Source organism: Mustela nigripes, chromosome 8 (genome assembly GCF_022355385.1).
Source record: "Mustela nigripes isolate SB6536 chromosome 8, MUSNIG.SB6536, whole genome shotgun sequence".
Lineage (NCBI taxonomy): Eukaryota > Metazoa > Chordata > Mammalia > Carnivora > Mustelidae > Mustela > Mustela nigripes.
This window is the reverse complement of record NC_081564.1, coordinates 75,084,657-75,106,007: the sequence shown is the minus strand read 5'-3', so window position 1 is coordinate 75,106,007 and position 21,351 is coordinate 75,084,657. Positions and strand designations below refer to the sequence as shown.

The window sequence follows — 21,351 nt, the reverse complement described above, 5'->3', positions numbered from 1 at the left end:
TCTAAAAAGGAAGGAGGGAGCCAGTTGCCTATGAGGTCCAAGAGAAGAGGAGAAAGAAGGTGGAAGGGAAGCAGGGAGAGAGGAGGGGAGGGTGGAGGGGGGAAAAGGAGGGGAGAGGAGGTGGGAGAAGGGAGGGAGGGGGAGGGGGAGGGCGAGCGGGAAGGGGAAACAGGAGGAGAGGAGAAACAGGGAACAGGGCGTGCGCGAGCACGCAGAGACATACACAGCTAAAATAGTGCCTGGTTCCTACCTGATATGCAATTCATCATTATACTTTTTGTTACATTTTACATTTCTCAAAAAAGATAGGCAGGGAGACAGAAAAGAACTCTTTACCAGAGCAATTGAGACTGAGGGGATTTTAGGAAGCAGATACCAGGTACAATTAAAAGTAAAAAAAAGAAATACCTAGAAGTCGTTAAAGAGGTAATAACCACCCTTCCAGGGAAGAAATGGGGCCCTGAGCACAGTTACTGCCCTCTAGGTAGAAGGAAAGCAAATGTTTGGATAAGCCCAGGTGATAACAGTTAAGGACTGACAAGGGTACTTAATTTTATTTAGGAGTTTATATTTCTTAAGCACCTGCTCCACTTCTGGAAAAATGTCTTTTTAAATAGAACGCTCAAGTTAATACGAATGATGTTCTTAGTAACTATATTTTATAGGAAATATAAAATATATATGAAAAGGCAAATAAAAGCAACACGAATTTAAAAAAGAGACATACGGATAAACGTTACATGGCTCAAGAGAGACCAGCCTGGATTTCAGGTAAAGCCTGAACAAGCACCCCTTTCCCTGTGCCAGCTACCTGCCAACACGGAAACTCGGGTCTTATTGACCTCCACCTCGCTAACTTCAGAGCTTCGGAGTCTTGTGTGTCAGCTAAATTCTTGGGAAGAAGGAAAATCAAGAAAAGAGAAAATACGGTCCACAGTATGCTGGGGGAGGGGGTGGCCAGGGGAGGAAAAGACTGAGTCAGATACATTCTCACCTTAAAAAAAATAAACCAACTCTAAAGAAAAATAGCTGATTTCAGATTTATAAAATTAGAAAACACGTGAGATCAAGCCATGACAGCATACATTTGAACCGGCCCTCTTCGTGTGGCGTTAACTGATTTAGTATTTCATTTTCCTTCATACTTTGCTAAAATCACATACAAATTCTAAAATGCCCAGTTTCCCACATTTTGTCCATTAAAAAAAACTATCTGAGGGACACCTGGGTGGCTCAGTCGATTAAGCATGTGACTCAACGTTTGGCGCAGGTCATGATCTCTGGGTCCTGAGATCGAGCCCCAGGTGGTACTCTGCGCTCAGAGCGGTCTGCTTGGGGTCCTTTCCCTCTGCCCTCCACACCCCCCACTCGTGCACACATGCTCTCTCTCAAATAAATGCATCAAATTAATTATTTTTTAAGTATTAAAAAAAAAAAACTAGTAAGAATTCCATCCTGAGTCTGCCTGTATAACATTAAATATCCCATAAAGATTATGTTTTAGGGCGCCTGGGTGGCTCAGTGGGTTAAGCCGCTGCCTTCGGCTCGGGTCATGATCTCAGGGTCCTGGGATCGAGTCCCGTGTCGGGCTTTCTGCTCAGCAGGGAGCCTGCTTCCCTCTCTCTCTCTCTGCCTGCCTCTCCATCTACTTGTGATTTCTCTCTGTCAAATAAATAAATAAATAAATAAATTTTTAAAAAAAAAAGATTATGTTTTATTATTCAAGTGATTAAAGTCCTTTTAAAATACACTGGGTTTCTTAACTTAGACCAGAACATAATCACAGAGAATCCTTGCAGAAGACACAAAGTTCCGATCCTTCCGTGTTCTGACTTCCCGGAGGAGCAGTGGACAGCCACGGAACGACAACTATAACGGCAGAGCAGTAAAATAATTTTCCAAAGCAAAGCACTAACCTAACAAAAACACCTGCGGAGGGCTCCTTTCATGTCAAAGCCCCTGCTCAAAGGAAAATCAATGTGCATGTGATTGCTAGTCCTGCGGGCTCCCGGGGCCCCAGGCTGAAGCCGCTCTCAGAAGCCGGCAGCCTCAGTCACTTCCTCAGGAAATGGGCCTGACCACAGTCGCCCCCAGCTCAGAGTGCTCTCCGGCAGAGAGGGTCTAGGATTTGGAAGAGGACACGTTCGCCACAACTAGCGACACTGGCTGGTCCCACAGGACAGACGCTCCTGCGCCCTCAAGCCTGGGGCTTCTGCTTTGTTTTGTGGCTTTTGTGGGGGCCCAGGTGGAAGGTGACGGGTCCCTCACTGCCGCAGCTGCTCAGACCCGCTCTGTATCTCCCTCCTCTCCCACCAGACGGTCTCGGGGACCCAAAAGGCACATGACACAGGGTGCTGTCTGACGAAACCGCTATCAAACATACCCAAATTAAGCCCCTCCAGTCAATCCACGTGACCACTGTTTTCTTTTTCTCGCTCAAGAGTCAAAAATAGAATTGTGCTGACATGCCCAGAGTGGTAAGGTTTTTGAGCCGGGGAACATCTACTTACTGAACATACAGAGCTTCCAAAAATACCTGTCTCAGGTTTTTCTTTAGAAAGCGGAATGTCGATTTAAAGGGCAGGGCTGCCCTCAGGTTAGCATTTCAAAGCATGGTTCTGCGAGGAAAGCTCCAAGCAGAAGGAAGAATTGACTGACTACCAAACCACCGCAGGCGACCTGAACCCCCAGACCTCGCTACCAGAACTGTTATCTGGCCGTGAACGCCCTCCCTAGGGCTGTCCTTCATTTCACCTCCAGGAATTCCTCTGGAAACCCGGTAATCCACCTGGTCTCACAGCTCTGCAGGTATCTGGTCTAGAACAACAAAAAGGTGCTCAGGGCAAGGGCTTGCCCAAACAGACCCCCGGGAGCTGCTAACGATGAGAGAGAACTTTCAGCTAAGGAGATTACCATGGGAGTCTCACTCTCCAGCAGCACACCCACGACCAATATATCCTTCAAGTCCAGACAGGGGGGAAAAAAGGCTCTTCTTAGGTTTTTCTTCTTCCCCTCCACAGGAAAAAAGGCAAGGATCCCATTTCCTGTACCTGGACTACATGACATTGACCTTAGGGCACAGGGACAATGTTTCAAACCAAAAAAAAAAAAAAATTAAATCTTCCAAAGTGAGAGTCACTGCTATAAAAAATGTTTGATGCAGAACCCTGGAAAAAATGGAAAGGTTCGTCGGTAAAGAGATGACTGAATCAACTGTGATATGTCCGCTTTATAAAAACTGTGGTGAAATTGACCACCTTAACCACTTTTTTTTTTTTTTTTAAGATTTTACTTATTTATTTGACAGCGAGAGAGGGAACACAAACTGTGGGAGTAGGAAAGGGAGAAGCAGGCTTCCCACCGAGCAGGGACCTGGGGGATCACAACCTGAACCAAAGGTAGCTGCTTAACAACTGAGCCACCCAGGTGCCTCACATTGAGCATTTCTAAGTACACAGCTGAACAGTGTTACCTACATTTACATTATTTATAATACATCCTTTTACATTATTTATAATACATCCTTTTTATGGAGTATTACGCAGTCATTAAAGTAAGGCAGACGAGGGACACCTGGGTGTCAGTTAAGCCTCTGACTCTGGGTTTCAGCTCAGGTCATGATCACATGTGTCCTGGGACTGAGCACCCCAACACCCCCTCCCCAACTCACCTCCACCCCCACACTGGGCCCCCTGCTCGGTGGGGAGTCTGCCTGAGGATTCTCTCCCTCTGCCCCTCTCCTCACTCTCCACAGTAAATAAACAAATCCTTAAAAAAAAAAAAAAAAGTAAGTGTGTTATAGATACTAACATGGAACCATCAAGGTACACCATTTCATGAAAATAAAAATCAGGTCATAAAACAGTATCTAAATTACACTAAAATTAAAAAGAAAAAACAAGCATACTGCATTTTATATGTTTCTACATATAGGTATGTAAAATGAAGAGATATGTAAAATTCACAGAAAGGATTAGGACGCACACCAAACATTCTGTCACTTGAATCCAGAAAAGAGCAGGGGATGATGGGAAGGCAGGGGCAAATATTTTTCCGAGTTCATCCACCGAATGTAGGTGTGCATTTTCAAAATTTCATACCCACAGGAAAGTAGATGAGAGTTTATATTTCTTGTGAACTTAGGGATAGTCAAAGTCACCAATCTTGGTAAATTCTGTCAAAGGCACTTTTGCTCCAGCCCCATTTCCCACCGGATTTACGTTCTTATTTTAAGTGAAAGACCCTGGTGCTGGTCATTTGCTAATTCATCAATGAGTTTAGAGAAATACTGAAAGGGTCTGGGCTAAACCTGTCACCATCAATAAACTTCAGGAAAGTTCACCACGTCCTCTGCTTAAAGTGGAATGTTATTCAAAAGGTTTCATGAGAAAGTTCAAAAAAAAAAAAAAAAAAAAACAACCCACCATTATTAGATGTAAAGTGCCTTTTTTTTTTTTTAAATGAAACATGTTTGGTGAATTCCAATATTTCAAACTCAAGAAATCACTTGCCGATTTAAATGCTGAAACAAAGGATCCCTACCTTCAAGAGTACTCTTCAAGAGCAGAACCCACAAAAGCTTTAGCATTCCTTTGGCATTTTATAAATACCACATTTTTTTAGTAGCATCTCTACAATTCTAGCTTGAAGCAAAGGATCGATTTGCTAAATTACAAGTGATATGTTGAGTACACAATGGAGAACTTCAAAGTAATTTTCCTTTGTCACCTGAATAAGCCTTCTCAGTTTTCACACATAAACCCTAAATCCTGCAATGGAAGGCTTTGTCCCTGAAATGCTACAATCAAACCAGCAGATCCGTTTTCTATGGTTTCTTACTCATTTTACCAGCGTTGTTGTTTTTAGTTTTTTTCAACTTAAATACTAAATTTCAAATATGTGCAAACAGTTTTGAGACTCCTAGCATTAGACAACACAGAAAAGAAAACCAGCAGCTCACAGTATGTTACACTCCTTGGGGGATCTGCACAGTTTCAAGATGCCCGCTTGCCTGCTTGCTCGCTTTGCCTGGCGGTCTTTGTGGGGAATTCTCACTGCCCCAAGTTTTGAAGTATCGTTCTTGCCCTAACGCTTTCAGTCCGTGGTTCTCAAGGGGGGCAACTCCCCTTCACCATCCCCACCCCATCCCTGCCATCTAGCAAGGTCTAGAGACCTTTCTGGCCGTCACATGTTGACGGCAGAGGGTGAGGTGAGGGGTGCGTATCAGTGTCGGGGATGCGGCCGCCCGTCCTGCAATGCCCAGGACAGCCCCACAACACAGCACTGTGCAGCTCCAAATGCCAACAGCACTGAGGCTGAAAAGCTTTGCTCCAAGTAAACAAGAGATTTTCCCATTACCACCCTGTCCTCCCCTCACCAAGACCTAAACCTCTTAAAATCACCAGAAACCTGCCTTCCCACCAGCCCCCAAGTCACCCAGGTGGAGATGGTGGCCGGCCCCTGCAAGCACCTCGGCCCCCTTCCTCTCCACCCACTGAAAAGTGTGCTCGGAGGACTCCCTGCATCCCGATCGCCAACGCTCTCACATTCATTTCAAACTGACGCCATCACCTGAGCACTGAACGATTCTCACCAGACACGTTTCATTCAAAACATGTTTGGGATTATGAACGGTACTGCTTTCATCGATGAGCTACAACTAAGAGCCTCGCCCCAAAGTTACCATTCACAGCAGGCCAACTGGCTGTGGACCTTACAAATAACTCACTCACAAATTCTCTTCCCGGGGTAGAGAGGAGGCAGAAAAACACACAATGAATCACATCACTTCACCAATCACTATATTATATAAAAAGGAAAAGATCGGAGGAAGCCCTGGCCCTCCCCCTCTCGAGGCCTTCCTATCTTTCACTAAGTTCACATCAGTGACAGCCAACAGCCCGAAGGATGTTCACCCAGGAATGTTCCACCAAAAAGGGATCCCATAGCCAGGGAATGTGGGAACCGCTGGATTAAATGTGTGCGTGCATGCATACACACACACACAGCTCTCTTCCTGGATCTGCTGCTGTGAACTCCCAGAGAGAATCTTCATTCTGGGGCCCCAGGCTGGGAGGACCCTCCAAGAGGACTGGTGGCCAGAAGCCTGTGGGTGAGACATCTTTGGGACACGCTTGCAAACAAGGTGTAAGTAGCTGTTCTCCCTGGAGACGGCTCTCGGCAAAGAGGAACACATTCTGGAATGGAGTGTGCCGGACATGCGCCATGCCCATTCTCCTGACGTTTAACTTCAGGTTTCTCCCAGCAGCTCCACTTCCCGAGCTCCTCCGCATTAACCCCGAGACAACTCAAGAAAGAGCAAGGGAACAAATCTATTCATAAAAAGCTGATCCTAAAGGGGCTGTGCCTTAACCTTAATGCCGCCAAAGTGATGATAAAGACATTGACGGCGGGTAATGACTGCCAAAGGACGCTGTCTGTCTTGCCAGACGCACACACCCACAGGTAGAGACACACGTGTGGTCAAGAAGACAAGTCAGGAAAGGCAGCAAGGGTAGTTCTCAATGTTTACCTGCCTTCAGCCGCCAGAACCACATCAGTGTCACAGAGCAGGCCAGAAATACCTCTCGGACCTCAACAATAGGAGAAATACTGGCTGACCCAGAAGCAGCGGCTTTGAACCTCAAAGACACGTGAGCCTGCCGTGGCCAGGCTGCAGAAATGACATCTGTAAACCACAGTGTGCGGTCATGGCTCAAAGCACGGGCTCCGGAGGAAGACAAATGTGAGTGAGCCCTGGCTCTTCCCCTTCCAAGTTACGAGACTCTGGGCAAGTTACTTAACCTCTTCAAGCTTCTGTTTTCTCATGTGTAAAATGGAAAAAATAAGACCCACTCCAGAGTTACTGTGAAGGTTAAATACAAGAAGCCAGGGGCGCCTGGGTGGTTCAGGCGACTGAGCGTCCGAATCTCGGTTTCAGCTCAGATCACGATCTCAGGGTCGTGGGATCGAGCCCCATGCCCAGCTCCCTGCTCAGCACGGAGTCTGCGTGTCCCCCTCCTTCTGCTCCTCCTTCTGCTCCTCCTCAGCTCTCTCTCTTTCTAAGAAATAAAATAAAATCTTAAAAACATAATAATAATCCAGGTAGTTACTTACTTCTACCTGAATTATCTGGCATTTAGTTTAGTCCTAATTACTCTGGGTTATTATAGTATCAAAACAAGGTCAGGGAGAGGATTCCAGCAATGAAACCCCAACTCCGGTGCTCTCAGATAGGGGATAACAAGACCTATGCCATTAGAATTCCCAGCCACTACCTGGGACAGAACAAGCATCCAAAAGTGCCTCCTGCACACAGACGGCCCCACAAGGTCTTCTAAGAAGCACAAGAGACGCAGAACAAAGGTTTCCTGTCCTCAGTGACCTGAAATAAGAGCACTGTGTAACCAAAGAGGTTACAGCTACGTGTGAAATTCCAGCGGAGGTCGACAATATCCTAATGCTGCAGATGAGGAGAACACAAATGTTTTACAGTTCTATAAGTCATCCAAAATCAAAACCATTAAAGCCTCATTATTACTACTCAAGTGCTGAACTACGTGTGTTTCATCTTTCCCCAAATTAACATCGGCCAGATAAACCAGACTTGGCCTTCTGCCAAATAGGTATGTGCTATATGGAGCCTCAAACACAAGCAATAATGTGCGTGCACACGCGCGCAGACACACACCCCTGCCCGGGAGAGGCCTCAAATACACAGCAACGTACCCATGAGCCCTACACATTAGGCCTGATGTGTAGCCATCTAGCCAAATTTCCTACCTCCAGAGTCTCATTCCAATGCATAACTCAGATAATTGGCCTTCGCCATTTACGGAGCAAATGCTGGAAGCTAAACATATCGTTTTTGTGATTTTGAGTAAACAGAAAATCAACAAAAGAGTCCCAACTCTATGCTCCAAAGAGCCCCTTCACTTTAGCTACTATACCGGAGAATGCTAAACGGTGTAGGATTGGGGTCAGGAAGACCCTGGCACGGATGCCAATTGCCAACAACTAATCTTCTGCATGTGTGTTAACCTCTCAGAGCCTCAAGTTTTTCAGGCATACAACAGGGTAAGACCACCCCCTTGCCAGGCAATAGATGTGTCACTAGGGGGTGTTTCACTAGCCCAGTGCAAACTACCACCCGCGCAGTGCTGGCGTAACCGGGCCCTCCAACTCACAGCTGAGCAGACAGGACCTGTTAGCTGCAGGTCTGGAGAACCAGAAGTGGGACTAAGCAACACAGGGGATGTTACTAGGACTTTCATTTTTAAGATTTTATTTATTTATTTATTTATTTGACAAAGAGACAGCGAGAGAGGGAACACAGTAGGGGGAGTGGGAGAGGGAGAAGCAGGCTTCCTGCAGAATGGGGAGCCCGACACGGAGCTGGATTCCAGGACCCTGCATCATGACCTGAGCTGAAGGCAGATGCTTAACACACTGAGCCACCCAGGTGCCCCGTTAGTAGCAGTTTAGACAGGGATGTGGGAACACAGGAGCTGTGGGACAGTCACCATTGCCAAGTGCACCGGAAGGAGAATGCAGTTCCACCAAAGGAGAGGCACAAAGACACAGCAGAGGCCATGTGGCCCTGAAAAGAACACAGAGTAAGCTCAGTACAAGACGACACGGGAGCCCTCCCCAGCAGCAGGCGTGGCCTCATCATCAACACCTCCTCCTCCGGAGTGAGTTTGAAAAGCCGCATCTTGATCATGTGTCCTATGAAGTCAGGAAAACTCCAAAGGATCTAGTATTTTAACACCTTTCCGCATCCACCTTGCATACAAGGAACTACTGCTTCTCCCAGTCCACTCTCCTAACCTCAACCACCTGAGCAACAAGTGCCCTGACCTGCCACGTCACAGGAAGGCTGCCCCGTAGAGCTGGTTCTGATTCGGTGATGCAGAGATCATCGGCAAAGGCAGCTCATCTTGCCCTCATTCCGGGGGCCTCTCCTCTGAGCACACAGTCCCCATCGCCCAACTGCTGCTGTCCTGAACTCCTACAGAGCCGCCGCTTCTGCGGCCTCATGCTCCACTGGTTCCCGCCTGGCCACTAGACTCGTGACCATCCGTCCAGCTTGGCTCTGTCTTCTGACAACCCGAGTGTCTGTCTAGTCTCAGACTCCCAACTTCTCCTGACGCTTGGCATGCTCCGAAAGCCTTTGCACTTACGACCTCCCCCGCTGCACTCTGAACTCACCCGCAACTCAGACTGAACTTCCACAGTCCCAACCCCTTTCCCCACGGCTGGCCCCACCGCCTGGCCACCCTGAACACCCAGCCTTGCTGCCACCCCACCCCCAACCCACCCCCTCCCCTTCCAGCAGTCTGGGACTCCTCAGCAGCTTCGCTCACGGGCCAGGCAGACACCCCCACCGCACCAGGCACCGGGTCCTGCGCCAAGCAGGGAGCTGACAGATTTAGCCAACAATTAAAAATCCTGTTCACTGTGCCAGATTCATATATCGCAGAACTCTCGGAGTCCAAATTTCCAGTAAGATCTAAAATTCAACTCGTGTTTCTGTGAAACGGAGTTTTCTTACAGAGCGATGGGGACGGTAACCTAATGTATCATTTAATCATCATTTAATCATTAGCTCATTGAATCAATACGCGTCCCCAGATTTAAAAAATACACGGGAGCTGGGCGCCTGGGTGGCTCAGTGGGTTAAGCCGCTGCCTTCGGCTCAGGTCGTGATCTCAGGGTCCTGGGATCGAGTCCCGCATCGGGCTCTCTGCTCAGCAGGGAGCCTGCTTCCCTCTCTCTCTCTCTGCCTGCCTCTCAGTATACTTGTGATTTCTCTCTGTCAAATAAATAAATAAAAATCTTTAAATTAAAAAAAAAAATCATTTAAAAAAAAATACATGGGAGCTGCCTGGGTGGCTCAGTCATTTGAGTGTCTGACTCCTGATTTGGGCTCAGGTCCTGATCTTGGGATCCTGGGATCGAGCCCCAATGTCGGGCTCCGTGCTCAGCAGAGAATCTACCTGAAGATTCTCTGCCTCTCCCTTTGCCCCCTTTAAAGATTAAAAAATGTTAAGATGTTTTTTAAAACTTGTTTAAAATTTGAAAAATTTTAAAATACACTAAATTTTGCACAACCTCTTAAGAGTTCAAACACACAACACATCAAGCTCCCTCCTGAAACCCCATTTCTGGTTTGATCAAAGACCAAGACCTCCTGATCCAAGGACTCCAGGCCAGCTGCCTTCACCCTGGGCTAAGAAGCAGGTGGTGGTGACGACTCATCCCTCCACACTTGGGTGTGAGGTGCGCACTGTAACTCCCATTCTAAGGGAAAGTCACAAGCCACCTCGATTCCTTGTCAGGCACGGAGGCAGAAACAGTGGCAGGCCCACTGCTCCGAGTCCTCATCTCTCTCAGATTACAGACTCTGAACCAAACACAGCACAGTCACCCCCGAGTGTCGACTTAAGGCCGGTCTTCATCGCAAGGACTTCAAACGGAGACCCCTGCCACATAGCTCAGTGTTAAAATTATCTTGTATTTTATCAGACGACAGGTGCCGAAGGGGTTAGGATAAGAACAGGAATATGTCGATCCGGTCCAACTGTGTGTACATAGAAATCAGCGTTCATGCCCAGCTGGGCACCTGCCACCAAAAACCAGTTCTGGCCCCATGTGCACTTGCTGGCATCCCAGGCAAAGCCACAGGGTGAGGCCCTGCAGAATGAGGCAAGTTTTAGAGAGTCAGATCACTCTGGAATCAGAGGAAGCATGTCCAAAACCCAAGGAAGGAAACAGCACAGACCTCCGCTACCCAACGTGTGGTCCAGCAACAGGTCACCACGACCGGCGTGAGCCCGTTAGAGGAGGGACAGAACCCTGGCCCACTCAGCCAGCCGGCATCACTGTCTGCACAATCTAACACAGCCCCAGGGGATCTGCATGCAAATTAAAATGGGAGAAATGCTATCTAGACAACAAGGGCACCCGGGACCAGGTATGGGACTCTGAGCAAGAGGAACAAGACAGGAACACCAAGCAGGAACCATTATTCAGAAAAGGCAGTAGGACTCCCAAGTCAGCTCATCCCTGGCCCAAATCCAAGGTCTGTCACTCACGAGCAGTACCACCCTGGGCCAGTCACTTCACCTCCCCAGAGTCTCACCGGGAATGGTAATCACACTTCACAGGGGACATTAGGTGTAAGCATCTAGCTTACGTGGTCAACGTGTGATCTGCACTGGTTCCCTGTCCGTTTAGAAGCAGACACCGGCCTGGCACGGCTGTCTAGACCCAATAATGCAGAGACATGAACTAGAGACACGTGTGAGAGAAGAGGGTCCAAACCAGCGGAGCACGAGTTTCTCTAACCAGGAGGCATCACATCGACCTTCCACTATCTTTTCCAACCAAAAGGGTAACTCAACACAATGAACTTCAACACTTCAGGGCACCAGAGAGACTCTACCGCTCAATTTCTTTAGATGTCCATCTAACGGTCCAGACCAGCCCTGTCCAACAGAGAAAGAATAAAAGCCACACATACAGTTTTAAATTTTCTAGCAGTCACATTTAAAAAAGAAAAAAAGGGGGGGGGGCAAAACAACATTAATAATTTTAGTTTAGTAATAAATTGTATTCAACCACAAGAGCCTTGCTGTAACATGTAATCAATATGAAAAAGTATTAATGAAATATCTGCATCCTTTTTTCCCCTTTTGTCTATGTTTGCAGAACCTGATGTGCGTTCCATGCTTACAGCTCAGCCCAGTTAGGACCGGTCACACTGCAAGCAAGCACTCTACGGCCCTATGGGGCTAGCGCCCACTCTATCGACAGAGAAGTTTTAGACATTAAAATATGACCCGCAGGTTCCTTCTCCACTCAGACTTCTGTCACCACCATATCCCGGTGTGCAAGATAACAAGTATCCAGTCGCTGCCAAGCAAACGTGGGAAGCAGCGTGCCATGGGAGCAGGGACGGAGCGGAGGCTGTGGCTAACCTGTCATATTTGCATAGTCAGGTTTTGTTTCTTTTAACTCTGGCTAACATAAATTACATCAGCTAGGCTACAGCCACCACTGATGGGGCTGGATTTTTCTGGAAACAAAGACAGTCAAAGTACGAGATGATAATGACAACATTCATCCAATGTTTTCCAGCTACAAATGAATGTCCAGCCAAGTGGGAACAAGGACACTGTCCTCCTGCCTACATTTCCCCTACTTCTATACCAGGTATCGGGCAGCTATCACTGAAGACAGGCCGGGAGACACTCAACTGTGGGCCAAAACAAAACTACTTAAAACTGAGCTAACGGGCACGACAAGAGAAATAACGCCCTCTACGATGAGGAGAAATGTCAGCAAAGGCCCTTCCCCTACCCCAGGGAAGCTGGGAACACAGCACAGCAAAGATCCAAGGGAGGACTCACCCTGTCGCAGACACTCTATGAAGCACCTTACATGTTCTTAATCTTCGTAACGACCCTCAAAAGAAAAGCAAGGCCTAGAATTTAAGGAACTTGCTCAAGGTCCCATGGTGGCAGAATGCAGCCTGAGGTCACCAAGAGCCAGGCAAAGGCCACTGAAAATCCCCGTGGACCAAGCCCCCCGATTTCACTAGAACACTCAGCATGATCACGTCTCAAACTAGAGACCTCAAACTACCTCTCCCACTCTTGCTATGTTAAATCAGCAGAACAGTTCAAGACCAGCTCACCAAGGAGAACCAGTGTGGTTCACAGGACCTAACGATGGTATGAGGAGCGGGCATACACACCACCCAGCCCATAACAAACTGGAGGGCAGCGAGACAGTCTGTGATACACAAGCTGCCGCAGACCGGGAGCTGAGAGTGCTGGGTTCCAGGTCCACCTACCAGCCCCACTCTCCCCCCAGTTTGGGCTCACTGCAGAAAAGGAGATTAGTGTACATCTTTGAAGTATTTCCAGCTAGCAGACCTTTAAAAACAAAAACAAAAACAAAACACAGGGCTCCAAATTTTCTTAGGTTTTCAGCTACCTAACTGCAATTCAGATCCCTAGAAAGAATTCTGTTCCTGTTGGAAGAAAATGATCAAAATCAATACCCATAATGAGACCAATGAGTCAACCTTTGCAAAGCCAGAGTTTATGTCCCAAAAAGGAAAGGCTGAGTTGAGAAAACATTCAAGAACAACACCTTGATTTTATCTTTAGGCCTCTCTAAATCCTACAAGATGCCTGGAATTTCTTCTTACGTCAAGCTGTACTAATATCTAACTGAAAACAAAACAAAACCCGCATCTTCTGTCCCTAAGGACCATCAATTACAGGCAACTTAGGAGGGAACACTTGGGACAGCTAAAAAGGCTACTTTGAGTTTGTCTAAAAATTACTTATTTCAGTCTCCAGATTTAGATCAAGTAGAGTTTGCTTTCCTCCTCTCATTCTAAAAGAGGAAAAATTTAGAACTTCCTGTCTGCAGAAGATGACTCAAAGAATTCTTTAACTGTGTTTACTTGTTACCGAAACTAAAGATTCTTCTCAGCACTACTTTCAATCTGAGTTCTTTCCAAAGAACAAATAAAAACAAAAATGTCCCTGTTCCTTCTCCCTTCCAATCTGTATCCTCACCCGAAAGTGCCCAGTACAAATGTCCTCTTCTCAACCCGCTTTCTTGCACCGTCTCTGACGGAGACTCTCCTCTCTCCGTGCTGAGTGAAGTCGGGAAAACGGGGCTAATTACAAGGGAGCCTCAACTGTGTCCCAGACTTCTCCACGACACGTTCTCACCTCAGCCATCGTCAACTGCCACTTCTAACGTGAACCTTATCAGTGCCTTTACTGTCTAGGGCCTACCTGTGCCCTCTCAGGCTCCTCCTCCACACCCCTAAACACCTTCCAGGGTTTCCTCATGCTCTGCTCCCCAAAGCAGAATGGCCTGGTGGTGAGGAACAAGCCTCAAATTCTGCCTCTGGTAGGACTTACAAGCCGCCTTGGCCAGGGTCTTTGTTTCCCACCTGATCACGGGGATAAAAGGACCCAGCTCCTCTCGCTGGTTCAGTATGACGGGAGATAACCAGCAGAACGGCCTCCAGGATGGGCTGCGTGTCTGCAGATGTCAGCTACTAAGATTACTTTCTGCCTCTCCGGAAATGTCTTGCCCTCCCATTTTCCAAAGCATGCGTGGTAAGTTCCTCAGCTGCTCCTTCTTTAAGGCTGTGACTATATAAACCATTATCTTATGGAAGCCCAAACTCAACTTTTTTTTACATCTTTCTTCTATCATCTCTGTTCCATGCCCATTCCTCCAGCCCAAAGAGATCCTGGCAACAAAGGACACCTCCATGGGCGACCCAACCCAAACTTGACCTCACCGTATGGAGCCCCTTCACATCCGCCCTCCGAATCTATTCTGCCTTCTGATGGAGGTCTGTCCCAGACAAAAGCAACCAGCAGCAAATCACCTCAAGGAGCAAACTTGGCGCTGTCCTGTTCCTCCCTCTCCCCCACCCCTGCCCATGAGTACACACCCCTCCCCCACCTACCACTCCATCCCACTGCATCGCCTGGGGTCAGGCCCTCCTCTGTCCCAGATTTGCTACGGTGGTCCCCTCCTGTGACCTCCTTGTTTCCAGCGAGAAAAGCCTCCCTTCCCTCCTCAGACACTGCCCCAAGGCCGAAGGCTTTAGGCTTCTACCACCTCCACAAGAAAGTCCTCACTCGAATATTCTGTAGAGAATGACCTTCTGGTCATTCTGGCCGTTGCCAGCCTCCTGATGTCCCCGCCTCCTCTCCCACAGCCACCCGGCTCTCCCGGCCCCATGCACAACTCCAGGCTCGCTCAGTGTCTTTCCAAAGGACTCCACACTCTTCCCCGGTCTCTGCCTGCTGTTTCTCCTCTTACCCATCTTTCCCGGTTTGCCCCAGAAGCCACCTCTTCGAGGGCTCCTCCCTCTGGACACTGGACATTAGGTGGCCCATTCACATTCCTGTCATAGCACCAGTAGGCTACTTCCCACTCCAGTTTTCTCTCTGGATTCCTTTTCTCTTGGTACTCCCAGGGCCTAGCAAAATGTCTGGGGCTTTGTAAACATTCAGTAACTGTAAAATGGATGAAATAATCCCCCAATTAAAATCACTTCCCACTTCTCGGGCTCTTCTCTGTCTCCAGTACCCAACCTTGGTCTGAAAAAATGTTTAAAGTTAAAAGAAAATAAAAAAAATTTTTTTTTTTTTTAATCTCCCCAAGTCTCCCAGCTTCACTGCCTGGATTTTGCTTAAATGTTCTCATTTCCTTAAAAGGCATCAAACCTGAACAATACCTTCAGATATTAAAACCACACCCATATTCTGGCAGTCAAAAACTCGGGCAAATCATAATTAATAATACGTTGTTTACGCAAGTCCGATTTCAACAAAGAACTTCGGTACCACTTTCCGGGACTGTGATTCTGCTGTTGTCTGGCGTGGCCCTGAACCTGAAGACAAATGTCAAAATTAAACTGCCAACTGTTTCTGAAGAGACGAAAAATGATTGCTGTAGGAAATAAAGGATATTTTACCACCGGCAGTTTTCTGTTTCCACTTTTGGCTAATTCCGATTAGTTCTGGGTTATAAAGCATGTCATCCCGTTAGTGAGTGGTCCTATTATCATAATCATCTCTCGCGCGTCTTCAGATAATGCTCCCTGCGACGTCTTACTTGGGAAGTCTTAACTGCCGCTGACAAGGCCAGCTCTCTCTCTCGTGAGCTGCGAGGAAGAGCTGAACGTGCTTTCGCTTGGACTTCTAATTCTTAGGCACTGACCCTATGACCCAGCCACGCCACCTGCCCCCCATGTATTTAGGGAAGAGACGTAGAAACTTAGGTTCAGACAAGAGCCTGTATGCAAATGTTTAGAGCCACCTTACTCGCAAGCACCCGCCAAGCAGAAGCACCCCACACGTCCGGGGGAACGAAGAAACACACTGTGGTATGTCCATATCGCGGTCCACAGCTTGGCAACGGAAAAGCAGCCGGTATGGCTACACACGGCAACGTGGATGAATGTCAAATGCGCTTTGCTAAAGGAAAGAAGCCATTCATATGACATTCTGGAGAAGACCAAATATAGGGACAGAACAAACCAGTGGTTGCCAAGGGTTTGGGTGGGAAGAATCTGACCACCAATGTAGAGCAGGAGGCAAGTTTCGGGAGTGACGGAACCACTCCCTGTGGACGGCACGGGTGGACACACAGCGCTCTACACTAGTCAAAACCCCTAAGACTCCACACCACAGAGCAGATTTCACTGTATGTAAATTTAAAAGTTTAAAAAGTTAATTATTTAACCATGACTTGGTTAAAGATCATCCCTCGAATGTAATTAACACACAGGTGTAGATTTCCTCAATGCTTTACTGCGGATGTGGTTACTGTACTGATTCGGGTGAGATGTTAGGGGAATGAGGAGAGAGCAACCCCAAATCTTTTCCAGATACTTTCGGTTTCCCTCGCACTGGCAACCATCCCAGGGCCCCATATCGGGACAACCTCTGCTCCAGCTGTGAAGAGCTAGATGGGGAGTTCCAACAAGGAGATGAGGGACCTTATTCAGACAACAAGAGAAGACAGACCCAAGAAAGCATTTCAAGGGAAGAAATAAAGAGGGCTGGGAGACACAAATCTGAAAACTCGAACTCATCCGAGGCAAAGGTATACACAGAAAATTCCACCTACGTGGGCCCTGCCTCCCTCCTAAACCCTTCTTTTAAGGAGTCAAGGTGGGTAGGGGCAGGGAATCTCTTTGTGAGAGAAGAGAGGGGGAAAAGAGAAAGCAACCAGCCTCCTCTCCTGAACCAGGATGCTCAGAGTCCTAAAAGCCCAGGATCTAATGTTCCTTAACACGCAAAAAAAAAAATCCAAAGAAGCAAAGGATGAAAACAAAGGTTCAACACCCTGTGACACTTTCTTTCCAGCGTACCCTCATCAGCCAAACCCACACATTCTTCCTCCAGAGGGGATGGCCGGCTTGTCACCCTCCTCAGAACCTGCCGCAGGCGATCCCTGGCAGGCTCCAGGTGTGGCCTTCCGCATGGCGACAGTGACAGCAAGGACACAGGCCCAGCCCCAAGTGTGGGAGCTACCCTGCTCTCACACAGGCCCTGCCCCAAGTGTGGGTGCTACCCTGCTCTCTCCTGGCTCTTCCAGGAAGGAGAATGGTGTTGCTTACTCTCCACACTCACATTCACATTCCCAAGCTCAGAAAGCTCTGGGTTCCTGTCCTGGGAGACCTGGGCCTGCTACATTGTTAGACCTCAGCAGGAGATCGCCACCTGAGACAAACCTCAGTCCACAGATGAGCTCTGATTGCTGCCCCGGAGAACCAGCTCTCCAAGCTTAAACAGCCCTCGCAGCTGGAAAGGCTGGCCTAAATGCAAAACAAATGCGATTTTCCAGGAGCCTTCTGGGGGGAGGAGGAGTAACAAAGCTAAAAACCACAGAGAGAGTCAACCAGAACATTCTGCGCCATGCAATTCCTTACAAAAAGGGCTCTTAAAACAGACTATCAAGAAACATTGATTGCAAGGGGTTAGCTGTCAAAGTTAAATAAAAACCACTGCCTTTCTAAAGACGGGAATGAAGGACTAAATTATAAAACAGCTTATTGTATTAAGCTAATTAAGGTTTATCATATTCGCCATCTGAGTTTTAGTTGGCACCAGAAAAGCAGGAGCAGCATATCGTGCAACGTGGATTGCGATCTGCTTTGCAAGCAGATTTCTACCACACTCAGACAGTGAACCTCTGGCAGTCGAAAATGATGTAGAATTGAACACCCATTTCAGCACAGTGATTTGTAAAGAATTTTGTTCCATCGTGTAAGCTATTTACTGTCTATCAGACGGAGATTACATTTATCTTTATTAAATACTGTGCAAAGTACTCTGAGCTAACCGTGCACTCGCTTCCCTTTTGCCAGCTTTATCACATACTGGGTTCTCTGCGATCACATGAAAAAAACCCTTAACAATAAAAACCCTAGCATACTTGACACCCTTCACCGCAGATACTCTGCCCACCAACTGCCAGCACACAACTTAGCATATTCTAAGATCCTCGGCATTTCTGAAAAGGCTGGACTCTGCGCAAATCAAATCGAGGAGAAACAAAATGCCCTCTTCAAAGTAGGGGACAGATGTATTTTCCAATCCTGTCCTCTCTGAGCTCCTCCTGACTGTCCTCCTACCAGACCAGGACCCAGAACAAGTTCTGTGTGTCGTGGAGATCATACTGGATAGGATTCTGGAGCTGCTGGCTTCCTGTTTGGGGAAGTTGCAGCTCTTTTCACCAGGAACCCCAAGGCAAAATGCTTAGTGCTCCCCCGGTAAGCGCTCACTCTCTTTGTTCTTTACTTGGCCAGACTCATGCCTGCTTTCTTCTCCCTGCTCCTCAAAAACCTCTGGCTTTGGGGGTACATACAAACACCAGCCTGAGGAGAACAGCGAGCTCTTTAAGGCATCAGATATTTTCCACCATCCACTGCTACAAAGCTTTTGAGTTAACAGGAATCTTTTCACAGATGAAGCCAGACTAGCCGGTTTCCTCCTGGTACTGCATTAGCATTCCACATTAAAATGTATGCCACAAATAATCCAATGGCAAACTCACTGTCAACAGCCCCTAAAATCAATAAAAGCCATTCCACCACTTGACTCCGAGTTGAAAAACCTTTCAGGTTAACACAGAGCACAAGGTAAAAGGAAGGTGAGGAATGAACAAAAGGCAAATCTACCTTCAGACTCCTCAAATAGGCTGCCTCGATTTGGCCAAGTCCTTCCTTTTTTTTTTGGTCACCATCGGGATAATGCTACATGTGTGCTGCTTTAAGTCTCATGCAAACCAGTACATTCTCCACAAGGCCCTGATGCCTACCGTTCTCTAAACTTGCCTCTTTCCAGGCCTGCCTCCTTCCCAAGGACTAGCCACATGCGAATTAAGGAAGTCATTCTGATTTTGTCTTGATAGCAATCCCATCATAAAATCACCCTAATCCCATTAAACTTGGATAACATTAAGAGTATTCCCTCTCCACTCTGAACCCAAAATTATCTCCAGGGTACCAATCCACTGTCCATCTGCCTCTGCACGGACCTTCAAATAAAACACTTAAATTCATGCTCAAAATATCATATCTCACCTTGTGAACCTTGACCTTTTGGAAAGACTTTGGCTCAATGTTCAGTGACTGTCACACGGTTTTGCATTCTCTGCAAATATGAAAGGGTTAAAAGCAGCCCCAGTCAACAGGCCTACAAGGAAAAAAAAGACAGCATGTATGCCTTACAGCATCACTGGAACGCATTTATGCTCATTTCCTAGAACAATATTGTTACCTTTTGGCCTTCATAATAGTCAGAAGGATCCCCAACACCCTTTAGTAGCTTCTAAAAGGAAAAGCACAAAATAGAACATACCCTGCAAGAGAGAAAAAAAAAAGCATGCAAAGTAGCATTCTCCAGCAACAAACAAAACTACCATTACAAACCCATCAGTTCATTTTGGTTTTGTTTTGTTAAAAACACAGAGAAAGAGAGAGAGAAAGAGAGACTGCAGAAACCAAGTGTCCCCACCCTAGCAAGGCACATTTTTTCTTTAATAAGGGTCATAAATCTCAGCTCCTTGTCCATCCCTTAAGCAAAAGAAAAAGGCAGGAAAAGCCCAAGTAATCTCAGACCTTGCAAACCTGCACATTTTTTTCCCTCTTCTCTACACAGAATCTTTTAGGGCTCCATCAGTCACGTACCAGTGCTGTGTAGTGTCTAAGTGTGCATTCACATACTGTGTTGGGATGGTACCTTCCTGCAAGCTCCTCTGCTTTTGGCTGCCATGAAGGGAGGAAGCTGCTATCCCACTGTAGTAGCTCAGTGACTGCATTGTGTTCAGGAGCTGATCTGCCTCAAACCAGTTTCAGCCGGTTCTGGTCACCCTACATAAAAAAGCTATGGCAACCCTCGCTGAGTTGCCAACAAGTCCCTGAAAATCATCAGCACAGAGGGGATCTCGCTAGGGGTTGCTTTTCCCTTTTAGGTCTTCGTGAGGAGGGGAAGGTCATCGTGTGTGTCCCCCCCCCCCCCCGCCCCAACACACACACACAGGCAAGCACACAGCCTTGGAAAGGCTCACCTCACAAGCACCCCAGAGCCCCTCAGGGCCCATCCCCCCTGCCCCTCCACCCCAAAGCCCACCGCAGACACTGTTTCCCCCTCCTTCTCCTTCCCCCACTTACCTCCCACAACCTGGCTCACATCTTTGTGTACGTGTGTGTCAGTGTGTGTTCTCTGTGTTGGTGGCTGACAAAGAGCCCCCAAGAAAGCAATCTATGTGTGTCTGCTCACACTGGATGCGTCGGCTGCAGGAGCGGCCTCGGCCTCCTAGCAGAGTGGTGCTGGCTTGTTGACCAGGCTCCTCTCCGCCTGTCACCCCCACCCCACCCAGCCCCCTCCTCCCGTCCCTCTCCGCACTCTCCCAGCCCTGTCACCACCAGCAGCAGCCCCCCCAGTCTCCTCCTCCTCCAACCTTCTCTTCTTTCAAGCACCTGGGGGGAGAAGTCCAAATCCCTTCACCTCGGGGTAGGAAACTAGGGATGCCTGCGGTGGGGGTGGGGGGGCCCGAGCTGAGGGGCAGGGAGTACGAGGGGCACAGAGGCCTTTAAAGAATCCTCGGTGCACCGCCGGCGCTGGAGGGGGTAGGAGCGAGCTCCAGCGCTCACGTGGCCCCCCTCTCTGAACCTGTGGGGCCTAGCGAAACCGGCTCGTCCTCGGCCCCCCCCCGAGGAAGCCGGCGGGGCGCGAAGGCCAGCCGTCCCCAAGGCCAGGGTGGGACAGGCCGCTGCAGTCAGGCCAAGGGGCCTGAGCCTCACGCGCTCACCCCGGCCCGCAGGGGTGGGCACGAGGGGCCGGCGCGCCCGCCTCTCCCCCGCAGCCCACCCGCGCCCCGTCCTGCGCTGCCCTCGCCCCTCGCTCGCCGGCTTCCCCCCCCCCCCCCCCCGGCCCCCCACCCCGCCCCGGCCGCCCCTCGCCGCCCCCCGCCCCGCGGGCGCACACCCACCCCCTTCCCGGGGTTGGCCTTCGCAGCGGTCAAGCCCGGGCGTCTGGGCCGCAGCTCGGATGACCTTTGTTCAGCGCGGCGCCGCCGGCTGCGGCTGCTGTGGCTGCTGCTGCTGTCGTCGTAGCGGCGGCGGCGGCGGCTTCCATGTTACGGGCGTGTCATCTGCATTCCCGCTGCCGGGGTCTGTGTGTGCGTGTGCGGTGGAGCGGCCTCGCCGCCGCCTGCCGCCGCCGCCTCCCGGGCTGCCGGCTCCCGCGCCCCCGGGCCGCCCCGCCGCCGCGGCCTCGCCGTGCGCCC

The 21,351-nt window shown here is 48.7% G+C and overlaps 1 protein-coding gene across 9 annotated transcripts in view; it reads right to left on the bottom strand.

Annotated features, from left to right (window-relative positions):
* ZNF532 (zinc finger protein 532) overlaps positions 1 to 21,351 on the bottom strand; it is a 105,585-nt gene that overhangs the window by 83,336 nt on the left and 898 nt on the right. For 4 of the 9 annotated variants that reach the window (XM_059409748.1, XM_059409754.1, XM_059409757.1 and 1 more), the window contains exons 1-3: positions 21,055 to 21,315; positions 19,341 to 19,422; positions 19,145 to 19,256 (exon numbers count right to left, since the gene is read on the bottom strand). The gene's annotated coding sequence lies outside the window, so the exon portion shown is untranslated. Of the gene's footprint in view, positions 1 to 19,144; positions 19,257 to 19,340; positions 19,423 to 21,054; positions 21,316 to 21,351 lie in introns of those variants that run through there. The other 5 variants (XM_059409750.1, XM_059409751.1, XM_059409749.1 and 2 more) reach the window with 5 other exon arrangements.